Source organism: Pteropus alecto, unplaced genomic scaffold, assembly GCF_000325575.1.
Source record: "Pteropus alecto unplaced genomic scaffold, ASM32557v1 scaffold50, whole genome shotgun sequence".
NCBI classification, from domain to species: Eukaryota; Metazoa; Chordata; class Mammalia; order Chiroptera; family Pteropodidae; genus Pteropus; species Pteropus alecto.
This window is the reverse complement of record NW_006431918.1, coordinates 2,939,162-2,956,785: the sequence shown is the minus strand read 5'-3', so window position 1 is coordinate 2,956,785 and position 17,624 is coordinate 2,939,162. Positions and strand designations below refer to the sequence as shown.

The following is a 17,624-nucleotide window of genomic DNA, read 5'->3' as shown; positions in this document are numbered from 1 at the left end:
TAGTTGAGGAGACATGACAGCATAAAGACAACCCAGGAAGGCAATATAAATTATAGGCATTAACTATAATTGCGATACAAGGTGAGAGAATGATAAATCAAGAGTCCAGAGTACCTGGGGATCACTTTGTGGGAAAGTTGGAATTAAAGCTTTGACAGGGTGGTTCATTTGGAAGGTGCTGAAAAGTAAGAACTGAACCATAACCAGGAGGAGTAGACATGGAGAATGGAACTTGGAGAGAACAAAAGGGAAGCCTTAGGCACTCTGCCTGCCTCAGTAAGAGAGAGTATTTTGAAGAACTATGTAAAATTCATGGAATGCTTAGGGAACTTAAGAAAATAATAGACCCAGTAGACATATTGTACAATTTTTGGCTGCTTCCCTCCAGGTCTCTTAAAGCTCATATTGTAAAAACTAACATCATAGGATGTAAAACTGAAAAGTTTTGACCTTTCATGGCGATAACTATCAGACACCAAAGTGATTTATGAAATAGATCACCTCGTAGAAATTCCTTAGTAAGAACATGAGAACTTTTAGGCAATTTTCATATTCCTACTCCAGAAGAAGTGGGATACCCTCATTGCTAGAAAGAGGTGCTTCGGGGAGACTCGATCAGAGTGTGATATGTATCCTTTGAAGAATTGCGGTGATAGTAGAAATGCTGGATTGGTTTCTGATGAATCCGAAGGCCAAGAGGTGAATTAGTGAGCAGTTTATGGTAGAGCAAGGTAGAAGTGCTGAACTGGAATTGGCCTGTTTTCCCAGAGTTAGAAAGTCCCCATGGAACAGATGTGTACCACGACTGAGCATGCTGGCCTGAGGCTGTCTAGCCTCCTGTCCCATGAGGCTGCCCAGGGACTGATCTGGTTTCTGCAGATAGAAGCCGAAGGTGTTGCTCAGAGCTGTGGCTGTATAAGCAATAAAGTCAGACAGTATGACTCATATCAGTGGTAGTGCAGACGAAATGTCACCAGTGATTGGAAACAGGGGGAAATCAATAAAGGACTGGAAAAGCAACCACTGGTTGAGAATCAGCTTTAAATATCTGTTCTCTGAGTTCAGTGACCAGAGTAATTTTCCTTCTCAGTTTACCCCTTCTTTTCCCACCTTTCCTCTTTCACTCCATCCCATATTCCAGAGGCATTGGAACCAAGGTAACTGACTGAGGAAGAAAGACCTGGGGAAAAAATATGGGGCCTTCTTCGTTGGCTGTTGGTTTTCACTTATATCAGATCCTAGCTATGGAGGGAAATGATTTAAACTTTAAATCTAAGTTGAGAATATGGTTGGTGACTTAAAGTAGCTACAATATATTTTTTAAAGCTCTGAATGTCAAGGTATGGGTAAGGACCTAATTCTTATTGACTTGAAGATGTTTCATTAGTTTCCTAGTACTACTGTAACAAATTGGCAAGAACTATGTAGCTAAGAACAAGAGACATTTATGTTCTCACAATTCTGGAGGCTGAAAGTCCAAAACGAAGACATTGACGGGAGCATGTGTTCTCTGATCGCTCCAGCAGATAATCTGGTCCATGACTTTCCTTTAGTTTCTGGTGTTGCCGGCAGTCCCAGACACCCCTTGGCTTGTAGACACACCACTACAATCTTTGCTTTCCTAGTTACATAGAAATCTTCCTCTGTGTCTTCGTCTTCACATGACGTTCTCAGTGTGTCTATATTCATGTCTCATATTGTAAGTACACAAGTCATATTGGATTAAGGGTCTACCCTAGCCCATAGAATGTCATCTTAATTTACATCTTAATTATATCTGGAAAGACTGTTTCCAAATAAGATCACAATCACAGGCACTAGGGTGGGCCTTCAACATATCTTTTGGGGGATACAATTCAACCCGTGACAGATATTACGCAGACATCGGTGGGCTCGATGTCTGTACCCTGGAGTTAGGGGCTGTTGTTGGTATGAATCATAGTTCCTTCCTAGTTTATTTCTAATCCTATATTCTATCTTCTTTCAAAATATACAGTATGAATTTTGAGTCTAAAGCAGCATTCTTTCATCATCCCTTTCAGGGATGCAACCATTAGGGATGCCTCTTTATATTTCATCCAGGTTTTCTCCCAGTGTCGCCATCCGCTGAGCATTTTAATGAGAGGTTGAGAAGTAGCACAGTGGGCACCGCAGGTCAGCCTCGTGTTAATCTGATCTCCATGTTATTTTGTGCTCCCAGTTCTTCGCGTGCATTGTCCCAGCTCTCTGGAAAGACATATCCCTACCTACCTGCCTGTCAGATTTAGTCTTTCAAAGACCTTCTCCTGTGAAACTTTTTTTAGACCAAACGACAGTCAGCCAATGTGCACAAGTTCAGCGATCCTGATTAATTTTTTAAGATTATTTTTTAAATCCCCATTTCCTGATTGCAAAATAGTTTTTCAATACTTCCTGTTGCTTCAACATATTATATATGGTTTGAAACATATTATGTATTGTGTATTATATATTGCTCACCGATTATTTGAAATAATTGTCTATAGATGGTTCCTTCACTAAACTGTTTTTCTTGAGTCATTTTTTGTTTACTATGGTTTCTCTAAAGTCCGTTACAGACCCTGGCTTGTAGTGGGGACTCAATAGATGTTTTCTGAGTTGGATTGTCTTCACAAGAGAAAAAGGGGGTCAGTTGCTTTAAGTGAATCTTGATATATATCATAGTTTCTCAGAGGGCTTCTTAGAATGAAAACCCTCAGCGAAATCAAGGGACCACTGCAGTGGAGTGCTTAGCAGCTTACTCACCTTCTTGAAATGCTATTCAGTCTTTTTCCTTCATCTGCCCAAAGACCTAAACTGACTCTTTATTTCTTTAGTCATTACAGAATCGGATTAATAAATAGGCAAATTATGTAATTTCCAGTATGAAACGTGGCTGACTAGGTTAGTGATTTTCAAGGGGGTGGCAAGATTTTTTTTAAGACAAGAGAATGATGATAAAAAGGAATAATAATGGTGTTGATAATTATATTAGCTAACATTCATTAGTTCTGTGTCATTTATATGTATTTATCTCATTTATCCTATCATCTCTGTGGAGTAGAAAGAGTTATTATCCTGATATTGCAGATGAAAAATGAAGACTCACAGAATTTAATTTACTTGCCTAAGTTTATACAACTAGTAAAATATTGCGATGATTGCATTTATATGACTATTCTTATAATGACTGTTATAGCCAATTAATCATTGCTGCTTTTAACTGTTAACATTTCTTCAAATAACTTTCTTAAGGGGTGAATTTTAAAATTTCACCTATCGACGTGACAGTTTTCTGGGAAGCTGTTGCTCAGACTTGAATTTCTTATCCTCCAATCTGAACATTTAGATAATGATGCAATAAAATTTTTTATGGGATACTCCTCAAGATTGTTATATGCTAAGGGAGGGAACAAGATATATTTTCCTAACTTTTGACTTCTATAAAGTACTTTTATCCTCACTGCAGCATGGAAAAGCTCTAAAATTGCATCTCGTGAGGAGAGTAATCTGCAATTATTTACAGAGTCATCTCACAATATTTCATTTTATTACTTTTGTGGAAAGACGGAATAGAAAAACATCCAAACTTTCATGAATATTTTAAAACCCATGCTCACTGGGGGAGGGAGGAAAGTAAGTTTAGATAATTGCAAATTCCATTTCAGTCAGTTGTATTCCAAGTAAATGTTCTGTCTCAACATGGCTTTCATCTTATCTTTTCAAATAATGGAAGCTAATGCCTTTCCTTGCTTGAGTAATAATCTCTTTCTCATGCGAGAAAAGGGAGAGAAGCAAAGAAAACTGGGCTGAGTGTCTGCCGCAGTCACCCATGTTCTCAGCGGCAGGAGAAAGGGGACATTTGGGGAAATTATTTGGCATTTAAGCAAGTGGTTCCCAAGGCAGCTGCTGAATATTTTGTTGAATGATTTTCTTCTCTGACCTTTATTACTAATGAATCTTCTTTAAGAAGAACTTAAAGAGTAAAAAGAAAGGTTGTTTATATTAATCTCTTTTTTCTTTGCCCACAGAACCCAAAGAAATGGTGTTACCTGGCAAGAGATCTGCTCTCTTTTATGAAAAATCAGACCAAGGTAATACTTATTTTTTAGTCCATTTAACTCTGATTTGTTAAACTAGTTGGCTTTCCTTGATTACTGGTTTTAACTATTAAATAAATAAGTCTTCGAAAAAGTAAATCATTATCTGAAAAGTAGTGGGAATTGTTCCTGATGATTACCATATTTATGCATTGAACATTGTGAATAATGGTTAATTTTCCGATATGACACTTTCATTTATGTTAATATGTGAATAAGATCTTGACTAGAAGATTCTATTCTCTTTGTTTGGAAATAACTCCAATTAGTGTTTTCTATTTATAAGAATAATAGACAGTAAGAGAATTAGATTCTTGTAAGGGTACAGTGATGATTTTCCTTTTATTTAAACATTAGATGGTTTCCCATATTATTTTTTGAATATGTAAAAAATTTCAATACAAATCTTTCTAAAACTTTGTTGAGTTTTTTGAAGACACCCTCATATAAAACATATATATGTTTTGAAAAGGTTGAATTGTATTATACAGTTGTTGAAAAGCATGCCTGATTATGCTTAACAGCTGCTTATTTAGTTGCTAAATTTTCAAATTGCTGTGTGATTTATTTACATATGTTGGCTTAAGAATATGAACAGTCATACAAATATTCTAATGATATATATGTATAAACAAAGTGTGAGTAAGATGCAGATATACAGTGTGTGCATATTTCATGAATAAGGCTAGTATCTAAAAGATTTTTTTCAGAAAAGCTTCTGAACGGTTAGAACTGTGATGGGAACTGGACCTAACTATTCCATACTATCTATTTATGTCTATGAAGATATAATGTCACTGTATATATATGAACACACATAACAGATTTACGGAAATGTATATAGACTGCATACTAATTGGAACTGACTGGGTTTTACTCTTGACAAATTGTTGAATTTCTAAAAACAAATGAGTGCTGAAACAAAGGTCGCATTGAAATTTAATGGACATCAGCAGAAAACTTGTTCCTGAACTTGAATTTGCAGTTGAACAAGAAAAAATCAGTTGAATTTCTGATTTCAGTTGATTCTTCAAAGGATGATAATCCCCTTAAGAAAGCAGCTTCTCTCCTCTAAGGGGTAGTTGGAATTATAGGCACTCTATTCAAGTTTTATCTCTACTAAAATGTTAATTGAAACTATAAAATATTGTAAATGGTTAATGACATCAATGGAGGGCTGCCTTTTGCATAAAACGATTAACTGTGATTCTCCAAAGAGAGATATTATACTGAGAACTAATACCTAGACAATATGCAGAAGAGGTTGAAGCTGAGCAATGTGATACAGGCATAGGGAGATGAGTGGTAATTTGGTTGGTGGTGGTAAGGGCTGGGGGAGAATCATTGGAAGGTGATACAAGAAAGAGAGTGAAAGAAAAACACTGCATGAGATGAAGCTGATGAGGACAGTCAAAGATCCATGCCCTTTAGAGTAAATGAATAAAGGATAAACAGAAACCAGACTATCTAGCATGCATTCATGTGCAATTACTTTTTTCAGAGGTATGTGCATACTAATATGTTCAATTTTATTAGGCTTTTTGTTTGTTTAAGATATAGGTAAACTTCCTTTGAACTGAATGTGTGAAAGGGAGAGTCGAGGTAGAAGGAGGGAAGTTTCCATTGACATAGTAGAAGTTTCAGCATCATGTCCCCAGAGTACAAAGTTTCTTTTCTCCCAACATGAGAATAAAGGAACAGTTCTGTAGCTTGCCAGAATCCAAGTGCTTTGGTCTGATAAAACTCCCAAAGACATTATGCTCTAGGATGGGTATGTTTGAGTGGGTGCTGGGAGAGGGGCGGTAGGCGTGACTTGGGTTGGGAGAAACGGTGTTTATGTCAGCATCTCTCTAGACTTTGGATTCTGTGAAAGAGGGGTGTCTGCCATCTGATAAACAGCGCCTGTTAATAAGACAAAGAGCACTAATGTTTGATGCTCTGTCCTATCTCAGATGCGATATGCCCATTTAAATTTCAGTGTTTACTTGAAGACATACTCGTGAAGGTTTTAGGCAAATAGGACCGTTCAGCTTTTCTCAGTGGCACGTGACGACTAACCCCCTCATTTCGTGTCAGATTAACTCTGGCGGTGGAGCTCAGAGAGCGGTCTTTTAGATTAACAGGCACTTCTGTGTGTGCAGATACTTGAAAGTTCTACATTTGACTCTTTTATAATGGGCATTTAAGTTACATTTTGTGTAGTGTTTTATTATGTTTTATTATTTATGTCTATTAGTCACAATAGTCTTAATTTTGTCATCCAAAAAGAGAGGCAACTTAAACTAGTCAGGTCAAAATATCCTTCTATAAACCTCATAAGATTATGAAGAAAAATAGAGACTGTTATTCTGTTCCATTTTTATATAGGTTTATATGTCCCGGAAATAGATTGAACTTCAATTAAGAAACTGTCATGTCTGTAATTTATTTTTATTATGTAGGAATATTTTTATTCACACATATATCTAACTTTTTCTGTAGGAAATTGTAATGACATATTAAAGATTCAGCAATTTTTTGACATATTCTAGGTTGAAATCTCGGCTTAGTATAAACGCAATTTTGAGAATTGAAAATAATTGGTCGTTAGGCTAGTGTAGCGTGTTACTTCTGTTCAAGAGCATTCAGGAATAAATTATAACCATGTCATTTAGAGATTTGTTTCATTGTCGTTTGTTATTACCGATCATGAGTTTAAAAAAGAGGTAAAAATACTACTACGGCACGCGAATAAAGGTGTGGTAGTGTAATCGTCACATTGCCTGAATTAGATTCCGTGTATAATACATGCGATGCTTTACAGAAGTATGGCCATAATATCAGGCAAAACATTCTCCAAAAGAGAATTTAAACTGCAAGTCAGAGAATAAATCTTGAACATCTTTACGGGGATGTGATTAAAAAGTAATTTTTAGAGGAATTTACATGAGAAAGTTATGATAATTTTTATGAATTTGCCTTTTTGGTATTTTTGATTTTTGTTATTTGCAAAAGTTTTTGGTATTCTTTACTCTTCTAAGTAGTAGAGTCTGTAGGATACTTCATCTTTTTAAAAATTAAAAAAAAAATCTCCAAGACTGTAAGCCATAGTATTATCTACAATTATCTTCTGCTGATACTCAAGTTCTTTCATCAATTCCCTACCTATGTTTTTTACCTTATTTGGTTCTCACCGGCTTCATTATATACCCTAAACATTCTTGTCTTTCCTTATGCTGAAAACTCCACTCAGAATGCCCTGTCTTCTCTCTCCCTTATTCTAAAACCTACACAACCTTAAAACTTCCCTTTACGGAAGCTTCTGAATTCCTCAGCATGCTACAGCCATTTCTCTTCCTTAACCTATATTCACTTAGTAAAGCCACCTATATGCAGTATCTGCCACAGTCATTGATTTGCATATATTGCTATGCAATAGTTTTCATATGCGTAAGTATTTATATGGGTATATCATGTTTTATTATATATGTATATATGTTTTATTACACATAAATGTATACATACAGACATGGGAATTTTTTTGTACAGTGTGATTGTAAAGATCCTTCTGTCATCTACTTTTATTCCCATTTCTGTGTGAAGTAGACAAATTTGAATGAATGAGCTCCTTCCAGCTCCAGGATTTCCACTGAAGGAATATTTAAAAGGCTAAAGATCCCTTTGTGCTATGAGAGTTATAATTTAACTGTTTTGTATTAATTGGGGCTACCTTGAGAACCCACTCACACTTTATCACATCTCTTCAATGAGAATAAAAGCTAAATTCAAATACTAATTTATAAAGGAAATAATTTTCAACTATTCACACTCCCTTCACCAAAGGAAGATTTCTAATTCTATCACCCATTGACTTTGTGCCACTTTGCACATGTCATTGGGGAAAAATCTAACCTGAGCTACTCATCAAAGCCATTTTTGCCTAAGAGCCTAACATTATGAGGACACTGCTTATTGCATATCTTACATCAAAACCAATAGGAAAAAAAGTTTTGTTGTAATTTGCCTCCTCATTATTTTATTGATTCATTCATTAGTTCAGTGTTTACCTAGTATATTCATAAGTACTCTGTCTGGAGTGGGATTACATGCAGAATTTGAGAGTCTCCCTTATTCTACACACACACACACACACACACACACACACACACACACACACACACACACACATGCACATGCATGCGCACGCGCACACGGACAAAGGCTACAAAATAAGTCTCTTTACATGTTTGTAGACATTACCTCCATGCTCCTTTATCATTTTTCACATCAATTTCAGTTTCTTCCATGTTGTGTAGGTTGTCATTCATGTAGATGGTTAGAAACCATTAAAGCAGTCTCTGACAGCTACTTTTGAGTTTTCAGTAATCTCACGCCGAAGGATTTTGTGTCCTTTTAGAATGTGTGTATGTGTTTGTGGATATGCAGTCTGAATAACGCATTTCCAGCTCTTCGGGCTAGGACCCTAAAAGTACCTAGGTGTGGAGGCTGAGGAAGGGCTATGGTTATTTGGGAAGTTGAGATGAAATTAGGACTACTGGGGTTGGGGCAGGGCCTTTGGGTGTTGGAGCTCCCAAGGAACTGGCAGTTCCTGGTAGAGGACTAAGGACTTTGAGGAAAATTATGCCTTTCAGGCTTTAGCAGTTGTTTTAGTTTTCATTTCTTTGGTTTTGCAGTACTAGCATTACTTTGGAAGGGAAGCAAGTCGTTGGAGGCTGAGTGGTGCGGGCAGAGGCAAATAATTTTGTAACATTAGATGGCCACTAGACTTTGCAAGTGTCTATATGTATGTTCTTTTATTTCTCTAGATAGAAGTATATATATATGTATTTTAATGCATTTGACATTTTAAAAATTATGCCACTAGATGTCACCAGCAACCTCCTAGGGTTCCTGTGGCCTTAATTTGTAAAAACAAACAAAATAATTTGATACTTTGTTAGAATATCTTATCTAAGAATAATAAGTACTTATTTTGAAAGTATGAGAAGTATTTTTTGAGATATGAGGAGGATTTCAAACATCATAAAATATTTTGAAGTTATTTTTTAACCTGAGGTTTCTGTTCATATGTAACAAGTTATTTTCACTTCCAGTATTCTGTGGACCAGTGAAATGGCATGAAGAAGTATGTGTGAGACTGTCACAGTTTACCTGACGCCAGAGCTCTAAACTTCAGCTTCAGGACTTTATGATTCATGTATGCCATGATTTCATGAGTATTTGTGCTTAGGGTTTGGTTTTTTTCATCTGTTTTTGTAGAAGAAGTGTTTTTGGTGCTGCAGCCTATCAAAAGATCGTGTGATATTAATTTTTCAGCATCCATATCTGTGTGCTATTTACGTAGAAATGTCTAAACTTTTCTGATCTGTGCTCTGTTGTTTCAAGATATTCAGAACATTTTGATAGATGCCAAAGAGTGTTATGGGTATTTGCTCACCGGCTGAGAAAGAAAACAATCTAGAAATGTGAAAAAAATTTTTTTCCATGAATTATAGTACATGTAATCATTTAGTCCTTAAAACATCAGGTAAAAATATTTCGAATTTTTTTTTTTCCCAGAAATGTATAAGAAAATTGTAGCATTGGCCAATGTTCAATACATACTAGTAATGTTATTTTAAATAATACAGTTACTATCTGGTCAAGTCAGATTTACACTAGCAGGAAGATTCAGACTAACCTGTTGGTTTTTAGTCATCTGCTAGAACTAGCTGTTAGGTGATTGATATGAGATGACCAATTACCAAGCGGATTTTTTAGGGGTTATTAAAAGGTTAAGTTGTTCCTATTTCTCTCCCTTGGAAAAATTGTGCTTTCAATGCATCGAAAAGTATCTTAGGAAAAGCTGAAAAAGAGAATTACAAATACATTTTTTTCCCGAAACCAGTTCCACCGAGGAAAATACTAATGTCAATGTTATACCTTCATCACTGAAGATTTTTAAAAGTTGTTTTAGTTGCTGCAGTGAAGTGGGGGCTAATTTAACTAGTGCCTATGCTAATGAAATATTTCCTTTCATACTGAAGTTGTTATATTAACCTTATAAGATTATCCTTAAATTTCTATTTTGCACATTTCTATTTTAGAACTATCAGTAAAAAGGACTTACCAATATTTTCCTCAAGACTGTGGTCGTTACTGTTTAGTTATGTTTGTAGGTAATGGGGCAAGCATTTGAAATCGCGCTGTGGTTGCTTGACCCGTGTAATCACCCTGGTGTGGAGAATGGGATGCAGTAAGTGCCGCTCGTCACTGGAAGGTGCTCTGTTAGCCAGATGTCCAGTCACTCTCAACACCGAACCTCGTGTGGGAGCACGCGGCTTGCTCGATCAGTGACAGTCCATCCTATGCTTCCAGTACGCAACTCCCTAGAAGGGGTCCGGCCTGGCATGTGACCGTGGCATCTAACTTCAGTCTGTCACTTACTTTATCATTTATAAATAGTTAAATGACACAGAGTTTCATGAAGTATTTTGAATCAGAGATGCCGATTTTGGGCAAAGTGCATTGACAATACATGATTTGCTTCCCACTAGAAAAATATGCTTACTTTTCTTATAAATTTATTAAAATTGCTAAAAATTTAATAGATCACTATTTTTTATCTCACGAAACTTGCGGTAGACATCTCATTTTTAATTTTGTTGTTTTTGGAGTTTAGTTTGCTAAACTTTTTTTTCTTTAGGAAGCTACCTCACTTACATTCTGGGCGGGACTGACAAATTATGGGTAATAATAATAGCAAATATCGATTGATTTCTTATTTGATGCCAGGCACTGTTCTAAATACAGTACTAAGAATTAGAGCTCACTGTTATCTCTGTTTCAGTTTTGTCATAATAATACGGTGTAACAAATACCCAATCAGCAAAATTTATTGGCACAAGTCTGCATATCGTCTGGGTGGTTTACACGGGTCTTAGCTGGTTTTGCTCAAGTATCTGCAGTCAGCTGGAAAGTCAGCTATAGGTTGGTTTTGGTGATTTTTGGCTCAGTCCTCTCATGGGTCTGTGACTTTAGCCGGAACAATTGGGCTGACTTGGCTTTGCTCTACATGGTCTCTCTTCTCCCAGCAGTCTAAATCGAGCTTGTCCTTATGGTGGTATCAGAGTTCTGAGAGAAAAAGAACAGAAACGCAGAAGGGTTCTTGAGGCCTAAGGTTAGAACTGGCACAAGGCACTTGTACCACATTCTCTGGGTCAATGCAAACCTCAAGGCTAGCCCGGAATCAAGGGGTAGGGAAGTAGATGCCACCATAGCGTGAAAGGAGCTGCGAAATCCCATTGTCATTGGTCGAATACGGGAGAGGGGAGAATTAGAGTCATTTTTGTAATCAATCTGCCCCAGAGCCCCATTGTTCAAGTGAGAAAGCTCAAATGCAATGAGATTAGATAACTTGCCGCTAGAGTGAACTTGTGAACTTGACCTGGCCTGCAGTGGAACTTCACTTCCTAGGCCCCTACATTTCATTTTCAGCCTCTGGACGTGTGGACAATGCTTTATTTTCTTGGCTACATTAGTTCTCTTTCTTCAATCTTGCCTGACTTTCGGAACAATTCAACTCACAGAAGTTATCCTACTAACAAAAGATGCTCTCTGAAAATACTTGGGGGCCCTGTTCTCCCAGCAGAGTCTTCATGAGCACACAGGGCTTCTGTTGACTTGAAAGTGAACTCTGGCTGTGGAGTGGGTATTACTCCCTTCAAAGAAAAAGAATAACTTCAAGGAAAAGGGGCCTTTATTCTCTCCCTGGGTATACGTTTCCTTGAAAGCTTGTTTATTGATTTTCCTTGTAACAACTGAGCTTGCACACTACAAAAGAAAAAAAAACACAAATAGAAGCAGGGAAATAATATCAATGATCAACAAGTTTATTCATTAGCTTTATCTCATTTGTAGTCAATCACACAGGGCTGTGAAATAAAAAGCATCCTATGCCCCATCCCAGCTTTTATCATGGAGTCCATTGAATTTAGCAGATCAGAAGGGAAAGCAACTTAAACTTTCAAGCAAGGGTCCATTCCCATTAAAAGTGATTGTGCCTTAATTAATGTCCTCGTGTGAGGAGAGCGCCGACAGCAGAGTGAACTGAAGAAAACATGCCTCTTCGATGCGATGACACCAGGTACAATCCAAGTGGCACTGATTCGGATCTCTCATCAGTTTGTCACATTGCCCAAAATAACCTTCATTAACATTGTTCCTATCGGAAGGCAGCTCCCTAAATTTCTGACTCATGTGATGACACTTAAAAAGTCCTATGATCCGATAATTTTGGAAAATGCTAAACTTTATATCTTTTGTGGTTTTATGATGCATATTAGACTATCAGTCTCTGAAATTTCTGCTGTAAAGAAACTTGTTTAACTTTGTTTAACCCAGTGTTCCCTAAAATTAATGGGCCATGAAACCTTTAATACTTCAGTATATTGCCATATAATACTCATTGCATCCAGTAGTACTAGGTTTCAGTGAAGCGCACTTTGTGAAATGCTGCTTTAGAATAAAATATTCCCAAGAGGGCTTGTTTTACAACACGAAAGTTACCTGGTAAGAGTAACACTTTGGCCTTTGGCATCCACCTATACAGATCAACTTTCCTAAATGAGCAGGAGCCTAAGACCTTGATGGTGTGGGAGAGGCCATAATGCGGAGTGTCTCCTAAAGAGGCCTGTTTTCAGGAGGGTTTCTAGGAAGTCGGAGGATGGCCAGTCATCTCCGGCAACAGTTTTCCTCGGACATGATTCTTTCAGGGCTATGTTTCTAGGAAGGTCAATTTTAGAAGGTGTCTAAAGGGAGATGATTATCTGAACAAAATTTTAATAGCCCCAGTGACTTCAAGATGGTGTTCAGTCACTCCCTTCCCCTTCACAAATTGCCATTTTCCTGAAGAGTAATTACTCTCACTGTTTCTGCTTCCTCACCAGCCAACTATTCATTCACTCTCTGACTTATCACATTCACTCTTTCATTCTAGGACAACTCTTCTATCTCAAATAAACAGTTAGTTTCTCTTTGCTATAGGTAGTGAACTCTTTGTGGGTGAATTTACTGGCCTCTGCACTTTTGAATTCTACCTAACTGTTTTTGAGTTCCACATTTCTATCTTTGGCCCAGGGCACAGTTCTAAGCTTCCAAATTGTGTTGCCACAGGCACCTTGAACTTACATCCAAAACTGATCTGACAAAATTGTACTCGAAACCACATTCTTCTATAGGTCATTGGAATAACCATCATTCATTGTCACCCGAGCCAGAAACCTGGGAGTCATCCTTTTTTTCTTTTTTGGCTCGTACCCCCTCATAATCAATCACATTTTTCAATATGTCTCCCCTAACCCATGATCCCCATCTCTTCCTTTTTTTATTAATTTTTATTTTTCAATTACAGTTGACATTCAATATCATTTTATATTAGTTTCATGTGTACAGCATAGTGGTTAGGCATTTATATAATTTATGAAGCGATCCCCCTGATTAGTATCCACCTGACACTATACTTAGTTGTTACAATATTGGTGACTATATTCTCTATGGTTTACTTCACATCCTCGTGACTATTTTGCAATTACAAATTTGTACTTAATCGCTTTACCTTTTTCACCCAGTCCCCCAAACCCCCTCCCATATGGCAATGACCAGTTTGTTTTCCATATCTATGAGTCTGTTTCCTTTCTGATTGTTTATGTTGTTCATTAGATTCCTCATGTCATTGAGATCCTATGGTATTTATCCTTCTCTGTCTGACTTAGCCATCTCCTTCCATTCCTTAGGTTGCAGAGTCAAATCCTAGCTCTTCTACCTGCTATCTGAGTGACCTTGAACAAATTTTCTAGTCTCTTAATGCCTCGGTTTCTCATCTGTATGGTGGGGATAATAGCAATACCTAAGTGAGAGAGTTATTGTGGATTTGTGAAAATTAAATAGGGATAAATTAGGAGAGTAGAGAAAAGATTAAGTTGACTTTTGTTTTTGCCTTCCTATGGAAGGAAAAATGTACATTTTTGTTTTCAGGGGAAAGATCTTAATGGATTAGTTAGTGTTTTCACAGGAGGAAATATCTTTCAAAATGCTATCATAGTGGATAAAAAACCCTAACATTAATATTTTTCTCTTTTTATTATGTAATTATGGGCTATTGAAAGAAAAATAAAGGAATAAAATTGAACTATCTTTACCACCCTTTAGGCCAACTGAAGTGATTGTGTGTACGCTGAAGTAGATAAAAAAAAAAAAGGACCCCAAAGCAGCATTCCTAAATCATTTGCATTATCTGTTCAACCAGGCCAATGTTTTGGTATCTGCGTCTTGCAGGGTTAGCCAGAAAGAACTCTGCTAACATAGGATTAAGACCTGGCTATGACTTTCAGACAATTTCATATAAAATCTCTTAGTTTTTGCTTAATAGATAAAAGCCCTTTTAAAAATTGTATTACACATAGAGCTGCATAGACTAGTGTGGGAGTTACATAGCCATGTGTACTCAAGCCTACTGTCATCATAAGAATACATGATTGATAACAATTATTCCTTCTTTCAATAATATTATTGGCCTCCTACTATGGGCCACCAATTCTGGATGCTGGGGATATAGTAGTCTACAAAATAGACAGAAATTCTTGTCCTGCTGGATCTAATGTCCCAGTAAGAAGAGTAGACACTAAATAAAATACATAATTGTATGATAATTTAGACAAGGACTATGGAGAAAAGTAATGCAGGAAAGGGAGGCAGGGCATCTTGCAGTGGAAGCAGAACTGTGTATTTAAAGAAGGAGGCCTGAAAGTTCTCACTAAGGTGCTATTTGAGTAAAGATATGAAGGAGGTCACAGGGTCAGTGAGTGGTTATGATCAAAGGGATGAGGTGATCTGGCTTTCCTTTTACCAAGGTCACTTGGGCCAGCCTTTGAGAATAGACAAAGGGGATACCAGTCACTAGCCTATTGCAGTGATTGAGGCCAGAGAGCTAGTAGCAGAGGTGATAAGTGGCAGGGATAAACTTCAGTCTCAATATACGTGGTATGTCTGAGGCCCGTAGTTGGATCTGCAGAAATCTGTCAGGATTTTAGGGGAAGGCTAAAGGAGAAGAACCAGAGATCAAAACCTAGAGAGAAACGCCATAGAGATAGCAGGAGAATCATCGGAAAGCGATGTCATAGAACCCGAAGGCAATGCCAGCTTTAAGGAGGTCTGAGCAGTGTTCAGCACTGCAGAGAATTCAACTACGAGCATGCCCGAAGAGGGGGTACATCAAATCTGACAAATAAAAGGCCCTCGGCGAGATTATCCGGAGCAATTGTAGTGGGTTTGCTGAAGCAGAAACAGTAGATTGAGGCAGGGAAGTGAAAAGGCAGAGACAGAGAATACAGATTACCCACTCGTGAAGCTTGATAAACACAGACTGGTGGTTCATTTTTTTTTTTTTAAACCACCATCCAGAGTAAGAAATAAATTTTATATTGTGATCCACACGTGCATACACACACCAGTATCCATAGTTTTTTTGTGTGTGATATGATTACTATTTTTTATACGTGCCACTCATTTTATTTTCTCTTCTATATAATTTCTTTTAAAAAATGCTCACCACAACCCACTAAATTGATTTCATAACCCACTCTGGGGTCTTGACTTGTGATTTGGGAAACATGATCATGGGCGCGATCAAGATGAAAGATGGCCTTAGAACCATGGCTCACATTCCCTACGTGCTGTCAGTCTCTTATTTTGACACTTGGGTTGAAACTTTCCCTTACATATGGAGTTTTTACCCTTCTGTCTGTATTCACAAACTGTAAATCAATAGAACAGCTAGTCCAAATTGATTTAAATATCATTAAGGCTCAGTGTGCAGCAGACATTGGCTGTGCTCACACAGAAGTGTGTCTCCTGCCAACTAAACAATATGGGCTCATTTCCCACTTTGATTTGATCCCATCTCTCTGACACGTGAGCTGGAGATCCGTGACCCATGGCAGAGTGGGTTAACTGTGGCGAGGAACTTTGACGTCAGTTGGGATTTAGAATGGACCAGTCTTGAACAGTCCTTTGTATATACTAGGCTCATAAGAATTTATCCAATGAGCAAAATGCATTAAGTAATACATTTTTTTGAAAACCAGAAAACTTAGAGTAAGTCAGCAAAACTGATTTATTCCTGTTGTATAAATCTGTGCCAATTTAATAGTAAAGCTTATAGGATGCTGTAAAAAATAAGCTTTACTCTAAAGGAAATTTAAAGGAGGAGACAATGAGCCTTAGGTCCCCTCATCTCCAAGATCGGGCTGTGATTAAGATGAGCAGAAGGACGAAGCTGAAGATCTTTGAGAGAAGAGGATAATTAAGGAGAGGATGTATGAGGGGAGATGGCGGGAGGGTTCCCCTTAAAGAAGAGAGGCCTGCGCCCTTTGATGTTGGATGCTTCCAGTTGCAGTTAAGTTCATAGGCTGAGAATGGGAAGATGAGGAGACCGTTCACCAATGTCTTCTTTTCTTTGTGAATTAGCAGTCAAAATCTTCAGCTGAGAGTGAGAGGGCGTGTGTTAGGAGGATGTTCGAGGACAGTACTGATGTTTTGGAGTTGTCATTGGTCAGAAGGAGTTGATCCAAAGTAAGAGGATTGATGGGCATGATGGATCAGTACTTATCTATTGGGAATCTCAAATTCTGTTTCTTTCTCATTGGCTTAAAGCCAAGATCATGAATCGATCATTCACAACAGCTGAGTAGAGCCCATAGCTTTGTTTTGTTTGTTTCCCATTATTTTAATAAGCCAGATTTAAAAACAAGTAGCCTCCCATGCAAATTTTAGATTTCCAGGTTGAAAACAAAAACAAAAACAAAAAACAACAATCAGAAGGTCTGATTATTCATTATTGATGAATAATGTCTGTTCCCTTTAGAAAAGGCCCTCATTCTTCTTTCAGTTCAGCCCCCATGGTCACAGAATATGCATTTACCCATGACCCTCACTTACAACGCTTATCTGGCCCCTGTGGGCCTATGAATGTGAAATCCCCACTTTAAATCTCAGCCTATGGGGTTTGTCTTTTAAATAAATAGTGTAGGTAGGCTTACTTATTTAGCTTCAGCCTAGGCTGGTTTTAGCTCAGTGAATTAATGGTTTTCAAGGTCTGGTCGCCAGCTCTGATGACTGAGCTCTGAGTATTGGTTCGTGTCAATAAAACATAGGAGACAGATTTATAAACAAGCACATACTCCTGACTGGACTAGATGATCAGGGCATCCTTTTCTGTGTGTAAGACTATTTAGCAGCCTAAATTATTTATTCAGTCTCTCAGAATTGTTATTAAGTACCCACCACGAGTCAAGAAGTCTGCTAGTTTCTGGATATACAAAGGCAAGTAAAATATATATGGATACATATGCTCCCTCACCCCAGTATAGCTTAAAACACAGAAGCGGGGCATGTACATTTTAACCACTACTACAGTGCCATGCTCTGAGTACGCTGTGGGTATTCAGAGCCAAGATAATGGCTGTGAGTGCTAGGGTCTGATCATGTTAG

The 17,624-nt window shown here is 37.6% G+C and overlaps 1 protein-coding gene across 1 annotated transcript in view; it reads left to right on the top strand.

Annotated features, from left to right (window-relative positions):
• The window catches only part of INPP4B (inositol polyphosphate-4-phosphatase type II B), a 557,392-nt gene that overhangs the window by 84,916 nt on the left and 454,852 nt on the right, over positions 1–17,624 (top strand). Inside the window, exon 2 of the mRNA XM_006906232.3 lies at positions 4,029–4,091. The gene's annotated coding sequence lies outside the window, so the exon portion shown is untranslated. The remainder of the gene's footprint in view (positions 1–4,028; positions 4,092–17,624) is intronic.